This window comes from Talpa occidentalis, unplaced genomic scaffold, assembly GCF_014898055.3.
Source record: "Talpa occidentalis isolate TD23 unplaced genomic scaffold, MPIMG_talOcc4v2.1 talOcc4.9, whole genome shotgun sequence".
NCBI classification, from domain to species: Eukaryota; Metazoa; Chordata; class Mammalia; order Eulipotyphla; family Talpidae; genus Talpa; species Talpa occidentalis.
The window spans coordinates 16689717-16704198 of NW_023605305.1; the positions used below are offsets into that span (position 1 = coordinate 16689717).

Here is a 14482-nt window from a genome sequence, read left to right on the forward strand (position 1 = left end):
GACCTGTAGGAAGCCCAGCCCAGACCCCCACCCCCACCCCCCAACCAGGGCCGCGGGAGAAACACCCAGAAGTGGTATCTCTGAAGGGATGACGACCTGAGCTGCTGCCTCAGATTCATCCACTCAGTTAATATTTATTGTTTACAGTGCAGCAGGCTCTGTGCTTAGGCTGAGGCTGAGCAGTGAACAAAAGTCCAATCTCTGCCCTCATTTCAGTGTGGGGCTCCAAAGGGCCCCTCTGCTGTTCCTGTCATGGCCACTGGGACCTCTGAGCTCGTCACCACCCTGTCTATGCTGAATGGACGGACAGTCCAGAGGACAGCAGGAGGAGAGAAGACAGGGGGTGGGAAGGAATGGTTCAGCCCCAGCTGTCCAGCATTACGTAGCAAAGACAGCCTCAACCCTGGAGTAGAGCAAACCTCAGTTTGAATCCAGCCCAGGCCTTCCCCACAGCTCTTATCTTCACCATAGTCTTTTACACTTGCTGGGCTTCTGTGAAAGCAGCAGGCTTGTTGGTTCCTTAGAAAGGCAGGGGGACGCCAAGCAAATGGACTCCCCAGGCCCTGGTCCCCCTACCACACCCCGACTGCCTCACTCAGGACATCCCTGCTTCCCTCCATTTCCCACGGTCTGTGGCCACATGAGTTTGACAATCACCTGGACTAGCTGATCTCCGAGTTAGTCTTTGCCCTAAAAGTTTTAAAACAGTTTGTGTGTACCTGACTAGACTGAGTTAGGGGAGCCTGGGTCAGAGTTCTCTCTCTGTCTCCCACCCCTCAACCCCAGGCCTGGCTTCAAGGGTGTGTCCCTCTGGACTGACCACACCTGGGTGACAGCCAAATGACAGTTTCTTCATGAAAAAGTGAACTTTTTTCATGGGGCTGTTGTGAGGACACGTTCAGCTCCGTACAAATAGGGTCCAGCACATAAATACACTCTTAGTCACCCTTTTACCACAACCTCATGCCTTGGAGTTCACAAGGCACCCCCAAAGCAGGCACACTTGCACAGCTCCCTGGGCAGCCTGGACAGCTCAGCTGGGCACCTGGCCTGGTGGCTTTTTGACCACTAGGTGGCAGCAGACACCGTCTCTCCTCTGAGAACCAGCTCTTCAGGGTGCCCTGGCAATACCCTCATGGCCAGAATCACAGCCTTCCCCATCAGCTCTTGAAATAAGAGTGCTCCCTGGAATTCTGGTCTTGCTGTTTAATGACTGTGATTGCACGATCCCTTCACCTCTCTCAGCTTCATTTTACTCATCTGTAAAGTGGAGGACTATGTGGGAACAGGTTAGTGAAGTGCTGGGGGGTGATAATCACCTCCCTTCCTGCTCTTACCCTAAGCCCACAACCAAAGGCAACCACGCTCTCTCAACAGGCTTTGGGGTGGCACCTTCCCTAGGAAGGGGTTCTCTTGGCCTGATTGGCCCCTCCCTACTCTGTATCAAACCCAGAGGAATTCCTTTTGAGTCCATCAAAGTGGGCAACCTCTGTGCCCATGCCTAGTCTGGGGCATCTGACTACTTTTTCTCCATCCCTGCCAACCCCCATATCTCCCTTGGTGGAGGCTCTGCAGCCACCTGCCCACCTGAATGTCATCTTGGGGATCTGCCCCAGGCTTCGAATAGATCCTCCGGGCAGGAGACTGTGGGGTGGGGTCCCTGAATCACTGCCAATTCTTCCTCTCCTCTTAGCCCACCTTGGTTGACTCTATCTCAAAGACTCCCCAGTTATCTCCAACAATCTGCATTCCTCCCTTCTGTCCATCTTAACCTGGCATTTGAGGCCTTTCATAATTTGGCCTCATGATTCACTCTGTTCCAAACAGATCAGAGCATTTTCTGGTGTTCCCAGAACACACCTTTACTATTCTACATCCAGTTTTGTGCAGACCGTTCCTCCACCTGGGATGCCCTCTTCCATTTCCATATCAGGCATTCATCCTTAAAAGAATAACTGGGGGGCCTCCCCTGGTGGTGCAGCGGTTGAGCGGTGGGCTGCGAAACTGCCTGCAGCCTCTGCAGCACTGGTTCAATCCCTGGCCGCTGCCGGGGAGGGTCCCACATGGCTCGCAGACCTCTCCTGCCACCCGCTGCTCCCCTCAGCAGTGTACTTCAGTCCTTCTGCGTGCTCTGCTCCCCGCTCTGGCTCTGGTGAATTCTCTCACCCTCCCGCGCTGCGCTTCTGACTGTACCCAGTGCTTGTATAAATAAATAAATAAATAAATCTTCCAAAAAAAAAGAATAACTGGGGCCTCCCTCGTGGCCACAGGCGTTAAGTCTCAGTGCTATCAAGCTATTGCCAGCCACTGTGACCTGTGTTCAATCCCGGCCAGGGAGCTGACCCACATGGTGCAGCAGACCTCTCCTTTCTCTGCCACTGCTCCCATCAGCAGTGGATTTCAGTAGATCTGCCTGTTCTGCTCCCCACTCTGTCTCTGGTGAATCCTCTCACCTCCTGCACCTCTGGCCTGCACCCCAGTTCTTGTATGCATAAATAAATAAAATAAATCTAAAAAATAAAGAATAACTGGAAGTTCACTTCCTCCTGGCAGCCTTCCCAATCCCTCCAATGGGATCCTTTCCCCTCTCTGGGTTCTGGGTATACAATTGCTTCAGAGTCTTCCTCCAAGGAGGCCATAAATCACAACAATCATGTGGAAACCAGATCACAGTCTGCAATTGACTTTCTCTTTTAATGTCCTGGAGTCAGGAAGGCAGGCAGGGTGAGCGCCGTCACCTCATTTGACTGACAAGGAGACAGGCCAGGAGAGAAATGTGACTGACCAGGTCACACACCCCATAAATGATAGAGGATTCAAATTAGCAGCAGATTGCAGCACACCCTCCCTTTTAGGCTCGTCCCTCTTAGATTGAGCAGAATATTGATCAGTTTTGAATGTGCTCAGTACGGTTTTATTGAAGGAATGGATGCTTCCATATGGTCCTGCCTCCCACCCCTCCACCCCCACATGTCCCCCTCCTCTCTCTCCCCTGCCCCCCCCTTTATCACTCAGCTCAAGACCCAATCACCCAATGAAGCTTGTGTCAGTGCCCAGGCTCTGCTAGGATAAGGAGCTGGCTGGAGGCCCAGGCAGCTCAGACATGGAGGGGGAGGACACAAACAGGGTCACTCCTCTGCCCCCCTCCCCCCTTATCATTTCCCCACAGGCTCTAGGCAAACTGGATGCTCAGAATAGGGAGATTTGTCCCCTCACACCTTTGGTTACTTAGGAGCCATGTGACCTTGCGCTGTCACTCCAGGTCTCTGAGTCTCAGACACTCTTCAGAACATTTTGGCCCTTAGGATTCAATGAGATCAGATGAGAGAAAGCAATGTAATGACCACTAAATGTGAGTAGCCTCCTATGAGTCCCTCCCAGGGAGCATTTCAGGTAGTAAAATGCTCCCCGTAGTCTGGAGAGGTAGGACTTCATAGGCAGAGGCAGTGGGCCTGAAGTTCAGGCAGTGACAGCACCCCACTCACCTAACCATCAAATACCCACATGGCCACATTCTCGGTCACCCACACAAGTGCACGAGTCACCTTAAGAAGCAGCATATACTCAAGAAGAACCAGGTTGCCTGGGTAGAGAGCCCCTGGAGCAGGGCAGTCCCCTTTAGCCTGATCACAGGGCCAACCTGTTTACATGACACAGAGACAGAGTCACATCTTCCAGGCAAACGCACCAACACAGGCACCCGGCCACTCCTTCCCCGTTGACGCAAATACACGGATGAGAGACACACAAGCTCCAGATCACAAACACTCCCAGCAGTACTCCCCATGCACAAACTCAGAAACCCAGAGCCCTCCTTGGCCATCCCTAACATGCACACCGTCGCAGACACACACTTATCAGGCCTGGGCAGGCGCAGGCGCTGCTGAGTCACGCACAGGCTGCTCAGCCGAGCGAGCTGCAGCCACGTGCCCGCCCCTATCGGGGAGGGGCGGGTCCTGGGGCGCTGGTTCCACTCGCCGGTCCCGGCGCCTCCGGGATTCTCCTCGCCCCGCCCTTTGCGATGGAGGAGGAGAGTCAGGAATCGGGAGTAGGGAAGAGAGAAAACCCACGTTTGCAGAGGCGAAATCAAGGTGTTCACAGCCTGCTCTCTCCTGGGTGCATGAATACATGTGGGAGCAATTAAGAAATCATTCTAGATCTATTACTGGTATTTGCACAGTTACTTTCATATACTCTCATTTAATTTTCACAACAACTCTCTATAAACCTGGGACGATTATTATCCTGTTTTACCCAGAGGGAAAGTGATTTGCCTGAAGATACAAAGCTGGTTAAAAAAAAAAGTCAGGGCCCAGACTCAACTACCAGGGAACCCCAAGCTCTTAGCCCCTGGGCAGGACACCAGGTGGGCAGGAGAGTAAGTGGCCAAGTGAAAGGTGTCTCGATATGCTGGGGAGCCTGGGTGAGCTTGTCAGGTTTGGTGGGGTTCACAGGGGTAGGGACTGAGAAGGTCCCGATAATATTAGGAAGAACTTTTGAAATCTTAGGACTGTTTTTAAAAGGAAAGAGCCTCGGAGGTGGTGAACTTTCTGTCCTTGGAGGTATGGGAGCACAAGTCTGAAATGACATCACTGGATCAATGTCCCTGGAAGCTCGCCTCGTGCTGAAGGGTTGGGTTATCAGAAGGGGGGAGTCACTGGGAAGAGTCGTGATGGAGATGAGGGGACCCAGAAACCACATTTACTGAGTGGCACCTAATGTGTGCCAGCCTGGTGCTTGGTAAATCGCTAACTCTTAGGAAAACATTAGGTTTATAGTGGAAGAAACTCAGATTCAGAGAAGTGACTTGTTCAAGGTCACACAGGAGGAAGTGGGGAGCAAGTGTCCAGGTGAGTCTCGCCAGGGTCACGTCTTGTCGTTTGCCCCCCCCCCTCACTAATTTCCTTTTCACCTCGTTTCCTGCTCTTAGGGGCAGTAAGTACCACGTGGCAAATTGCATCATACTTTTGCCATATGACGTCAGAGACCACACCAGCCAATCTAGGAGTTCCCTGCCCAGCGCTCGCCGGACCCCTCGGGTCAACACCAGGCACCCCTGAGCGAGGCGCCCCGTCAGGCCGCACCTGCAGCCCCCGCCCCTTCCCGCACGCCTCCGCCCGGCCCGCCGCGCCGCCCCGTCGATTGGCAGTCGCCCGCACCAATCAGAAGGCCTCCCGGGGCGGGGGCGGGGCCTCGAGCCGAGTTGCCCTGTCAGTGCAGGTGGAGGCCCCGGCGGGGCAAAGTGGCAGGAGCCTCTTAAAGGGCGCGAGCGGCGGAGGGGAAGCCCGCGGCCCGCCCGGGTCCCCGCCCCGTCCAGTTCAGGTGAGCCTTGCCGCCTGGGGGGCGACCTCGGGTCCCCGGGAAGAGCGGGGCGAGGGACAGACAGATGGACTCACTCCCCAGGGCCGGGGCCGTCCTGGGAGGGGCGAGACCGGGCTCTAGGGGTCCAGGGAGGGGCATCGAGGGGTCTCGAGCTCCACGGTCCTGACTGGGGGTCCCGGGGAACCTGGGCGTCTCAAAGTTTGGGGTACGGGAGGGGCGCCGGCGTCAGGGAGACGGCCCCGGGGCTCGCGCCCCGAGCTGGCAGCTTGCGGCGGCCGGTCCCCGCCGGCCCCGGGCCTGTCTCGGGCGGGGGTCGGGCTCCCCGCGGAGGGGTGCGGCCGAGGCCTCCGCCCCGCCCTGTCCGGCTCGGGCCGCGGGCGCCGCAGCGCGGGGCGCTCCAGCGGGCGGGCGGGGGCGGGGGCGCGGCGGGCGGGGGCGCCCGGGCCTGGAGCCCCGCGCCCCGCTCGGGCCCTTACGTAACTGACTTTGAGTTTCCGGACTGGGGGACCCGCGAGCTGGGCGCCCGCTCTGCTCGCCAGGGTGACCCGCTGGTCGCCGCCCCGTCCCCACACGTTCCCTTCCAGGGCTGGTCTAGGGACTCCCCTCTGGTGCCGGCTCGGGTTCCTGCCCGTCCTCATCTGTCGGTTCCCAGCGTCTCTCACCCTCCGCTGTGCGCCCCGGGCGCTCCCTCGCTGCCCCGACTCTCCCCGAGAGTTTACTGACCCTCACCTACACTTTCTGGCAGACCCCACTGCTTTATAGGGGAGGACAGGACTTCCCTCCGGCAGTGGAGGTGGGACTTGTCCAGACAGCCCTTTGCTCAAGCTTGCCCTGCGGGGGTGGGGGAGGGGGGACTATCCTCGTAGGGTTGGGGAGGTGGTTTCTGGGCCCTCGGCTTCCCTGGGAGGGAGTGGCTGAATGTGACCCCCTGGACTAGGGTCCAAGCTGGCCCCTTCTCTGCTTCTGGAGCTTTTTCTCCAGAAGAAGGAGACTTGGGGAGAGCCTGGCTGGGGCTGGTCCTTAGGGCATCCGTGAGGGCCTGTGAGAACTGCCTGGTGTCAGATCCTCAAATGCCAAAGGGGAGAGGGGAGATAGACACCTCACAAATAACCCCTGTACCCTGTTGCTGTGCGGTGCGTGTAAACAAAGTATTACCACAGACTTCAGGTGAGAATGATTAATTCTGACTAGGAATGGGGGAGGACAGACTCTGCAGAGGGAGATGGAAGCTTGGGAAGAGGGGAGCAGAGCTAGTAGAGAGGGAGGGTAGGAGGGAAGCTGGCATCCAGTGCCCCGTAGACTTCCCACGCAGCAGAGCTAGATTTGAATCCTGGCCCTGTTACTTCCTTGCTGTGTGACCTTGCATGCATCACTTCACCTCTCTGAGCTCCAGGTTCTGCCTTAGTCAATTATCTAGCCCTTACAGGTATTAGCAGAATCAAATAAGGTGATGAGTGCACAGTGATCAGAATGGTGGCTGGGCTGGGAGCAGGCCACTGGGGTGTTTTAAGAAGGGAATGGAATGGGGAAGCCCAGAGGTTTTCTCTGTATATACAGGAGAGTCAGGCAGGGCCTGCCAGATCCCTGCAGTGAGGAAGCAGGTGGAGTGCTTGGGTGAATGGGCAACACTCGGTGAGGTGAGGAGGACCCACACCCAACTGTCTCCTGATGGGCTCATCCCTGCATTGCCGAAACCCAGCTGGCCTTCCTTTGTTGGCCCCATGTGCCAACAGAAGCTCTCAGGGTTCCCAGGCTGCCCCACCCACCCCCACCCCTCGCCATTGAGGGTGGGGCTCCGGGCAGTGCAGGGCAGGCACCCCCTCTGCAGAGTGGACCCTGGCCAGTCTCCTGGCTGACTGTGCCGGGCAGGAATATCCCAGGCTGGCTGGGAAGATGCTGACGCTGTATAGCCTCTGGTGGCGGAGAGCTCTGCTGGCTGAGCTTGGGCTCAGCTGAATGGCCCTGGGTTGCAGGGTGAGACAGAGGTTAGGGTAGGAGTGAAGAAGGGAGATGCAAGGAGAGACCCCCTGGAGTGGGGAGCCTAGAGCAGAGCTGTGGAGCCTGAGAGGAACTTCATGCTGATATTCCCTAAGCCTTTCTTGAACACCTACTGTGTGCCGTATACAGGTTTGCCAGCCACATTGCTGGCAAAGAGCTTACCATCGAGGTGATAGTGGCCTGAGATTTGTTGGGGGTGTGCAGAGTAGATCTTTACGATAGCTGCCCTCCCAACCCCCACTACACACACACACACACACACACACACACACACACACACACACACACACACACGGGGAGGCACTCAGATTCTGATTTATTTAAAAGGGGCAGGACTCTTATTATCTGTGGGCTAGTCACTTTCTTTCTGGATCCCAGTTTTTCTTTCTCTGAATTGAGAAGGAGAGATAAAACTGGAGTCTCTAAGGATCTTCCAGCACCCATTATTATAGCCTCAGGATCTGGTTTGGAACTTAGCCCACCCTCACCCTTCTCCCAAGAGGATGGGTCAAGGGCAAGGTCAAGTATGATGGTCCCCCAAGTCCTGTTCTTGACCTGTATTCTCTAATGAGAGCTGTGGCTTCTTGAGCACTTAATGTGCACAGGTGGGGACTCTGTGCTAAGCCTTTAATATGTAGTGTTAATATGTAATGTAATCCTTGCAACCCCAGGAGGCAATAGGCATTATCCCTATTTCATAGAAGTTCTGGGAGGTTAGCTGATTTGACCAAAGTCATCCAGGAAGAGGCTTGGCTGAGATTAAAACCTAGATCTGTCTGACTCAAAGGGCAGACTAAAGGGGGAGCCTCCGTCCTGCAGGTACAGAAGCACCCACAGTGTCTGTCCATTCCTTATGGAACCTGCCTGACCTGTGCTGGGTGAGCTCAGAGCTTTGAGATATTCAAGTTGAGGAACTAGGAACAGGCTGTGTGGGTGCCCACTGGGTCCAGTTTTGGGGAAAAGAAACAAAAGGAGTATTTTGTGGGTTAGCCACACCCAAGGCAATCTTGGGTTTTGGCCAACTTTGGGTCTCAGTTTTTCCACCTGTAAAACGTGGGTTTTAGTCATTGAGCATGCCTGCAGAGGTCAGCAATAGCGTAAAGGATTAGAGGAGGGATCAGGGTAGCAGTGGCTGAGCCTGGGGAAGATACATTTGGGTCAGGAACAGCATTGGCCTTGGGTTGGCCATCCAACAACTATTTTGATGAAGGGACTGAGTCTGGAGAGCTTCAGAGGCTTAATATGGGCTATATAGCTAGTGCTGTGGCGACTGAGGGGAAGAAAAGCCGGGGAAGACCTGGAGAACAGAATCCAGACAGAAGCGAGTCAGAATCCAGGCTTGTCTATCTAAGGAGGCTTGGAGAGGTGAAGTAACGTCCACGTGAACAGAGAGGAGTCCCTCCTCCACCTCACTGTCCTCATCTGTAAAGTGAGAACAGTAAGAACTCCATCTTTGTCCACTTCCTGGGTTATTGTAAAGTCAGAGGAGACAGGACATTTGGAGAATCAGGTGAGCATGGCTTTCCAGTGCAAAGTGCAGTTCTAGGTGTGTTTGTGGGGAGAGGGCTTTCCTGACAGCCCTTCTGTTCAAATGCTTTACCCTGGGTACATGCTGCAGAGCAGCTCAGGATGCCACCCCCGTTTATTGAGTAGTTGCCATGGCCTGGCACTGGATTCAGGACTTCACATTTCATTGTCTCCTTTAATCTCTGCCTTTCAGTAGCTGGTGGCCTCACCCACATGAAGTTCCGCTGGAACCCATGGCGACAGCTTCCTGTAATAGTGGTAGCTAATGATCATGGACTGTGTCAAGCATCATTCAAAGCCTTTTACATATATTTAACTCATTTAATCATCCCCCCCTGGTGGTGGGTATTAATAATGTCCCCATTTTATAGATGAATAACAGACATCATTTTATAGATGAATAACAGAGAAGTTAAGAAATGGGCCTAATGTCACAAAGCTAGTAAGCAGTAGAGCCAGGGTGTGACCCCAAGTTGTTAAGTCTCTTTCTGGAAGCCCTTATCACAGTTGTGACTCAGTTATTGTTTATATGACTGCCTCTCTACAGCACTGTAGGTAGAATGAGGGCAGGCACCAGTTCCGTCTTCTTCATATCCCTGACACTTGGCACACAGGAGTACTCAGTTAATTTTTCTCCACAGAGCCCACTGCCTCCAGGGGGCTGGGCCCTGGGAGGCCTGCTGGGCAAGGTGGATTATCAGATTGCTGACTAAAAGGGTATTTGTCCCAAGCTCCCCAGAAGCAGAGGCAGGACAGGGTTTTCCTCTGGCCCAGGCCCAGGGGAAGAGAGGATCCTGAGTTGTTCATGGCTATGCCTGTGTCTCACTGCTATCCTTTGCTTCCATGTGCTTCCACTGCGACGATGACTTGGCTTTTCCCTGATGGGCTACATGACCCCAATGCATCCTCTGGTGAGTACATTGGTTTGGCTAAATGGCTACCACGTGGGGGTGGGTAGGGCGAGGCTCCCTTCTAATGCATGTCCTGTGGCTCTCAGGCCACTGGAAAGGGGCGGACAGGGCTGGGGCGGAAGAACGGAGGGAGGGCGCTGGTGAAAGTAGGATACTACTACCATCAGCTGACGTCTCTGCAGACATGCAACACACTGGGTACTGATTTGGGGTCCTGCCATGCAAAGCACTTGGAGGCCACCGTTGTGTGGAATAAAATCCTTATTCTGCCACTTGTAGTCGGGGTGTGGGGGGCTCTTTGCATGTCAGTTTCACATTGGTAAAATGGAAATATTAACAGCTTTCTGACACAAACTTGTTTGTTCTTTTATTCACATAAGCCTCATGCAGGCAGGGAATTTTGTTCATCTGCTCACTGCTATATCCCCAGCACCTAGGGTACAGTGGCACCAAGTGGTATGAACTCATTCAGCATCACTGTGCACCCGCTGATAGGCTTTGTATTGGATTAAATGGCTGATAGATACAAAATGCCCAGTATTGTAGGAGCTCCGTGAACATGAGGCCCCTCTTTGCTCACTTGTGAGTTTCTTGGGGGGGGCAGGGCTCTGTTAAAAGTGAGTTCTGGGTCCTCTGAACTAAGTGTGGGGCCAAATACTGAGCGGGCATTAATGAGCAGAGGGGACTAGGTCACTGGACCCAGGGCCTCTGCTTAGGCCTGGAAGGGAGTGGCAGAGCTGGTAAGTTTCTGCAGGGGAGGCTGAAGATGCGAGGGGTGAGGAGGAACATTGTCTTGTGTACTGTCACTTCCCTAGCTGTGTGACCTTGGGTAAGTAATTAATTTCTCTGAGTCTTGGATGTGGGTATCATTACACCTTCCCAATGGGTATGGGAAGGAGCCATCAAGAAGTGCCAAGCATGTTTTTGGTAATTGTTGGTTTCCACGCAGGACAGGGCTCACTCTGGGAAGGGGTTAAGTAAAGTGTACCTCTTTTTGGTGCCTTTCTCTGACTTTTAAATTCCCACCCAGTTGGGACAAGAATCCCAGAGTCCAGACTTCCCAGCAGGGTGGCCAGGACTCTGGGACAGGGGCTGGCTCTACCAAGCGTGAAAGTGGCTAAGCGGAGATCCAGCATGGCCAGGCCATACTTTTGCTGTTTGATGGTTCAGTAGCTTACCTTCTCTGGGCCTTGGTTACTCCACCTGTGAAATAGGATTAAAGTAGGAGTAATAAAGGACACTGCCCTTTAATTATTTAAGGTGCAACGGGGTGGGTTAGGCTGAGGATGCTCCAGGGAGGGCCTTGAAGACTTATATCCCATCTTGGCCTGAGACTCTCTAGTCAGCATATGTATTGTTGTCACTTATTGGATGTTTTTAATATGTTGGGCTGGTGGTTATGTGCTATTTTAGACCTTCCAGTTATCTCATCTAGTCCTTCCAGTGATCCTCAAAGGTGAATATTATGACCCCCAATTTATGGATGAAGGAACTTGATGTAATCAAGTGAGTTACTAAGAGAGTCACCTAGTTATTTTGGGGGTGGGGTTGGGGCACAGACTCAGGTCTGCTCACTCCAAGGCCCAAGTGGGACTCTGTTATCTACCCTAAGAAGGCAGAGACTGTCTGAGTCTTCTCTGTCCAAGGTCTGGCAAAGACCTGGTGGGAGACTCTGGACATTTTTTCTGAATGAATAAACATACGCAGGCACGCACGCACATTCGTACGTATACACATACTCCATTCCTTCCAGGCCTGGAGTTTCAAAGAGAAGGCATGATAGAAAACAGAAGGCAGACAACATAGTAGGTGAGAGCCAGACAGACTTGGCTTTGAATCCTGTATCTATTGTTTACTAATTGTATGACCTTGGGCAAGATATTTAACCTCTCAGAGCCTTAGTTTTCTTATCTGTTAAAGGATGATAAAAGCACCTGCCTACCTCCTAGAGTTCTGACAAGGATTAAATAATGCATATGAGGCACATGATGAGGACTCAATGATAGTAATTATTATTTTTATTATTATGGTATAATTATGAGTATTATCTTGGGATTACAAAGATATCCCTCTTGGGACAGTGGAGCCCAGGTCTGGGAGGGGACAGGTGGTTAGCTACCTAGTCTGACAGGTTTTTTTTTTAAAAGATTTATTTATTTATACATACAAGAACTGGGGTGTAAGCCAGAGGTGCAGGGACGGGGTGGGGGGGTTGTGTGTATGTGAGAGGATTCACCAGAGACAGTGGGGAACAGAACAGGTGGATCTACTGAAATATACTGCTGAGGGGAGCAGTGGGTGAGACAGGAGAGGTCTGCTGTGACATTGGGTTAGCTTGCTGGCTGGCTGTGGATTGAACTCCTGCCGCAGTGGCTGCAGATAGAGCTGCAGTGGCTGCTTGATAGAGCTGTCTTTAACTCCTGAGCCACAGGGAGGCCCCCAAGTCTGACAGGTTTTGAAAGGCACCTCTAGGGAGAAGGGTAGAAGACCTCTGGAAAATAAGAATATATCTCCTTTCCTTAGTCTGCTTGCACTCCAGGCCTGCTGGTGACAGGCCCTGGGGCAAGGACATAGAGATGAACTGTGTGGTCTCTGTGGGCCCTCCCCAGCCCCTCAAGTGCAGAGTCTAGTTGGGGAGAGCACAGAAGCCACCAAATCCACCTGATTGATGTGTTGACATGTGCTGCATGAAGAACTTATCAGGCAGATACCAGAAGAAAAGGGCATTCCTCGTGGAGGGAAGTGCGTGTGCGGGTCCAGAGCTATGACTGCATTGAGGGAATGTGGCTTCAGAGACAGCTCAGGAGAGTTGGGGGACTTGACCCAGAGGCAGTGGGGAGTTAGTGGATATAAAACAGGGATGCAACATGGTCTGACTTGTATTTTGGGAGGGTCCCTTGGTGTGGAGATGAATGGGAGGGGAAAGGTCGGGATAACACTCCAGGGCAGAGATGATCAGATATGGGGCCTGGGACTGAGCTGTTAGACGGGGAGCAGTAGGTGGAGGGGCTGTTTGTTTAGGAGGCAGAGCCAGGTGGGTGTGGTTATGGACTTCTGTGGGCATGCAGAGGAGGTCAGAGTGAGATCTTGGGGTGATGAGAGTGGCCCAGGTCTCTGGTTGAGGGACATATCAGGGTGGAGGAACCACAGCTGGGTTGTAGAATAAAAACCACTTGTCTGCCCCTTGCCACCTTCCACCTCAGCTCCCCCAGGCCGCAGCTATGTTTGAGCTGGACTCTGAGGCAAGACCTCTGGCCACTAGATTTCGCCCCCTCTACCACCACTTTGGGGTTCCTCTTTGAGGTGGGGGCCAGGCAAGGATTGTGTGGTACCAAAAAGCCCTGGGTTCAATGTCTACCAGTGTCACAGAAAGTCTCTGATCTCTGTCACTCCCTCCCTTGCCCTCTTTTTCTTCTCCTTGAGAACTGAAGATAAGAAAACTTGTTTTTCTTGCTTGAAAGATTCCATGATAAAATATAATCACAGACAACAAATGTTTATTGAGCACTGGCTGGGTACTAGCTTCTGGGGGCATAAAGATGAGTCAGATGGGCTTCCTGCCCCTTGGAAGCACAGCCCAAGGGCTGGCTAGCTCAAGACATCACATGGGGGAAGAGATGGCTGAGCTGGAATCTGACACATGCACAAGAGCTGTTTATGTGGGCAGTGAAAGGAACAACTTTCTATCACAGGGAACAGCACGTGTGAAGACCTGAACCTACATAATGTGGCCCGTGTGTGTTAAGGGCTGCAGTCTGGAGTGTGTCCGTAGGCGGTAATGGGAGATGAGGCTAGAGAGAGAAGCGGGGCCCAGATCCTGCAGGACTTTGGGGCTGGTTAATTGCTATCCTCTCCTTCATGCACTCTCCATAGCTATCTGTTTTCCTCACTGAGACTGCCAGGGCCCTTTCCACCTTACCCCCAACCTGGTCAAACCCAGTGGGTGCCTCTCTCAGGATTCAGGAGGCTGGGTTTCCTGCCAGCTCTCCCACTTACAAGCAGTATGAGTCTCCAATCACTTACTTGTCCTCTCCCAGTTTCCACATCAGTAAAAAGGGGACAGCAAGCCTTCCTCACAGGGAAGGGCTTCAACATGATAATCCCCACAAATGGCCTTGCAAGGTGCCTACAAGGAGCTCCAATTAAATCATCATTATTTGGACTCCTTAGTCTTCTCTGTCCCACCCACTGCTTCCCCCGCCTCTCCTGGTAGCCCTCTCTGGCCAACAAAGGAAGGAAAAGATTAAGAAACATGTGCAAATCTCCAGGGGGGGTCCTGGTCCACAGCCCAGCTCACTCCCCTCCTGCCCCTTGCCACCCTTGGCCTCAGGCCCAGAGACACTCAGTTTTAAGGCCCAGGCTCCTCCCAAGTCCCCACCCAACAGGCCTCTGCCTGGCTGGAGGCCAAAGCCAGCAGCAGCAGTGAAACAGAGTAAATATTTTAAAACTCTGTATCTTTATTTTTTCCCCCAGAAGCCAATAATCAGGCCCCCTTTTCTGGGTGATAGGGAGGAAAGGGTAATGCTCTTGTATCTGAGTCTGGGCAGAACAGGATCTCTGAGCTTCCTGGACTTCACAGCACAGGCTGGTACTGATCTGGGGACCTCAAATCAGAGCAGGTGCTGACAGTGCAAGGGGACACACAGCAGGAACCCAGATCTCTGGACCCTTTCTGTGCTGCACTGCAAGTGGGTGTGATGTGGTGACCTGGGCTGACACTTTGC

General features: G+C 53.2%; 1 protein-coding gene across 1 annotated transcript in view; it reads left to right on the plus strand.

Annotated features, from left to right (window-relative positions):
- Positions 1–5266: 5266 nt before the first annotated feature.
- Positions 5267–14482, plus strand: part of EPB41 (erythrocyte membrane protein band 4.1) — a 152728-nt gene continuing 143512 nt past the window's right edge. Inside the window, exon 1 of the mRNA XM_054691576.1 lies at positions 5267–5322. The gene's annotated coding sequence lies outside the window, so the exon portion shown is untranslated. The remainder of the gene's footprint in view (positions 5323–14482) is intronic.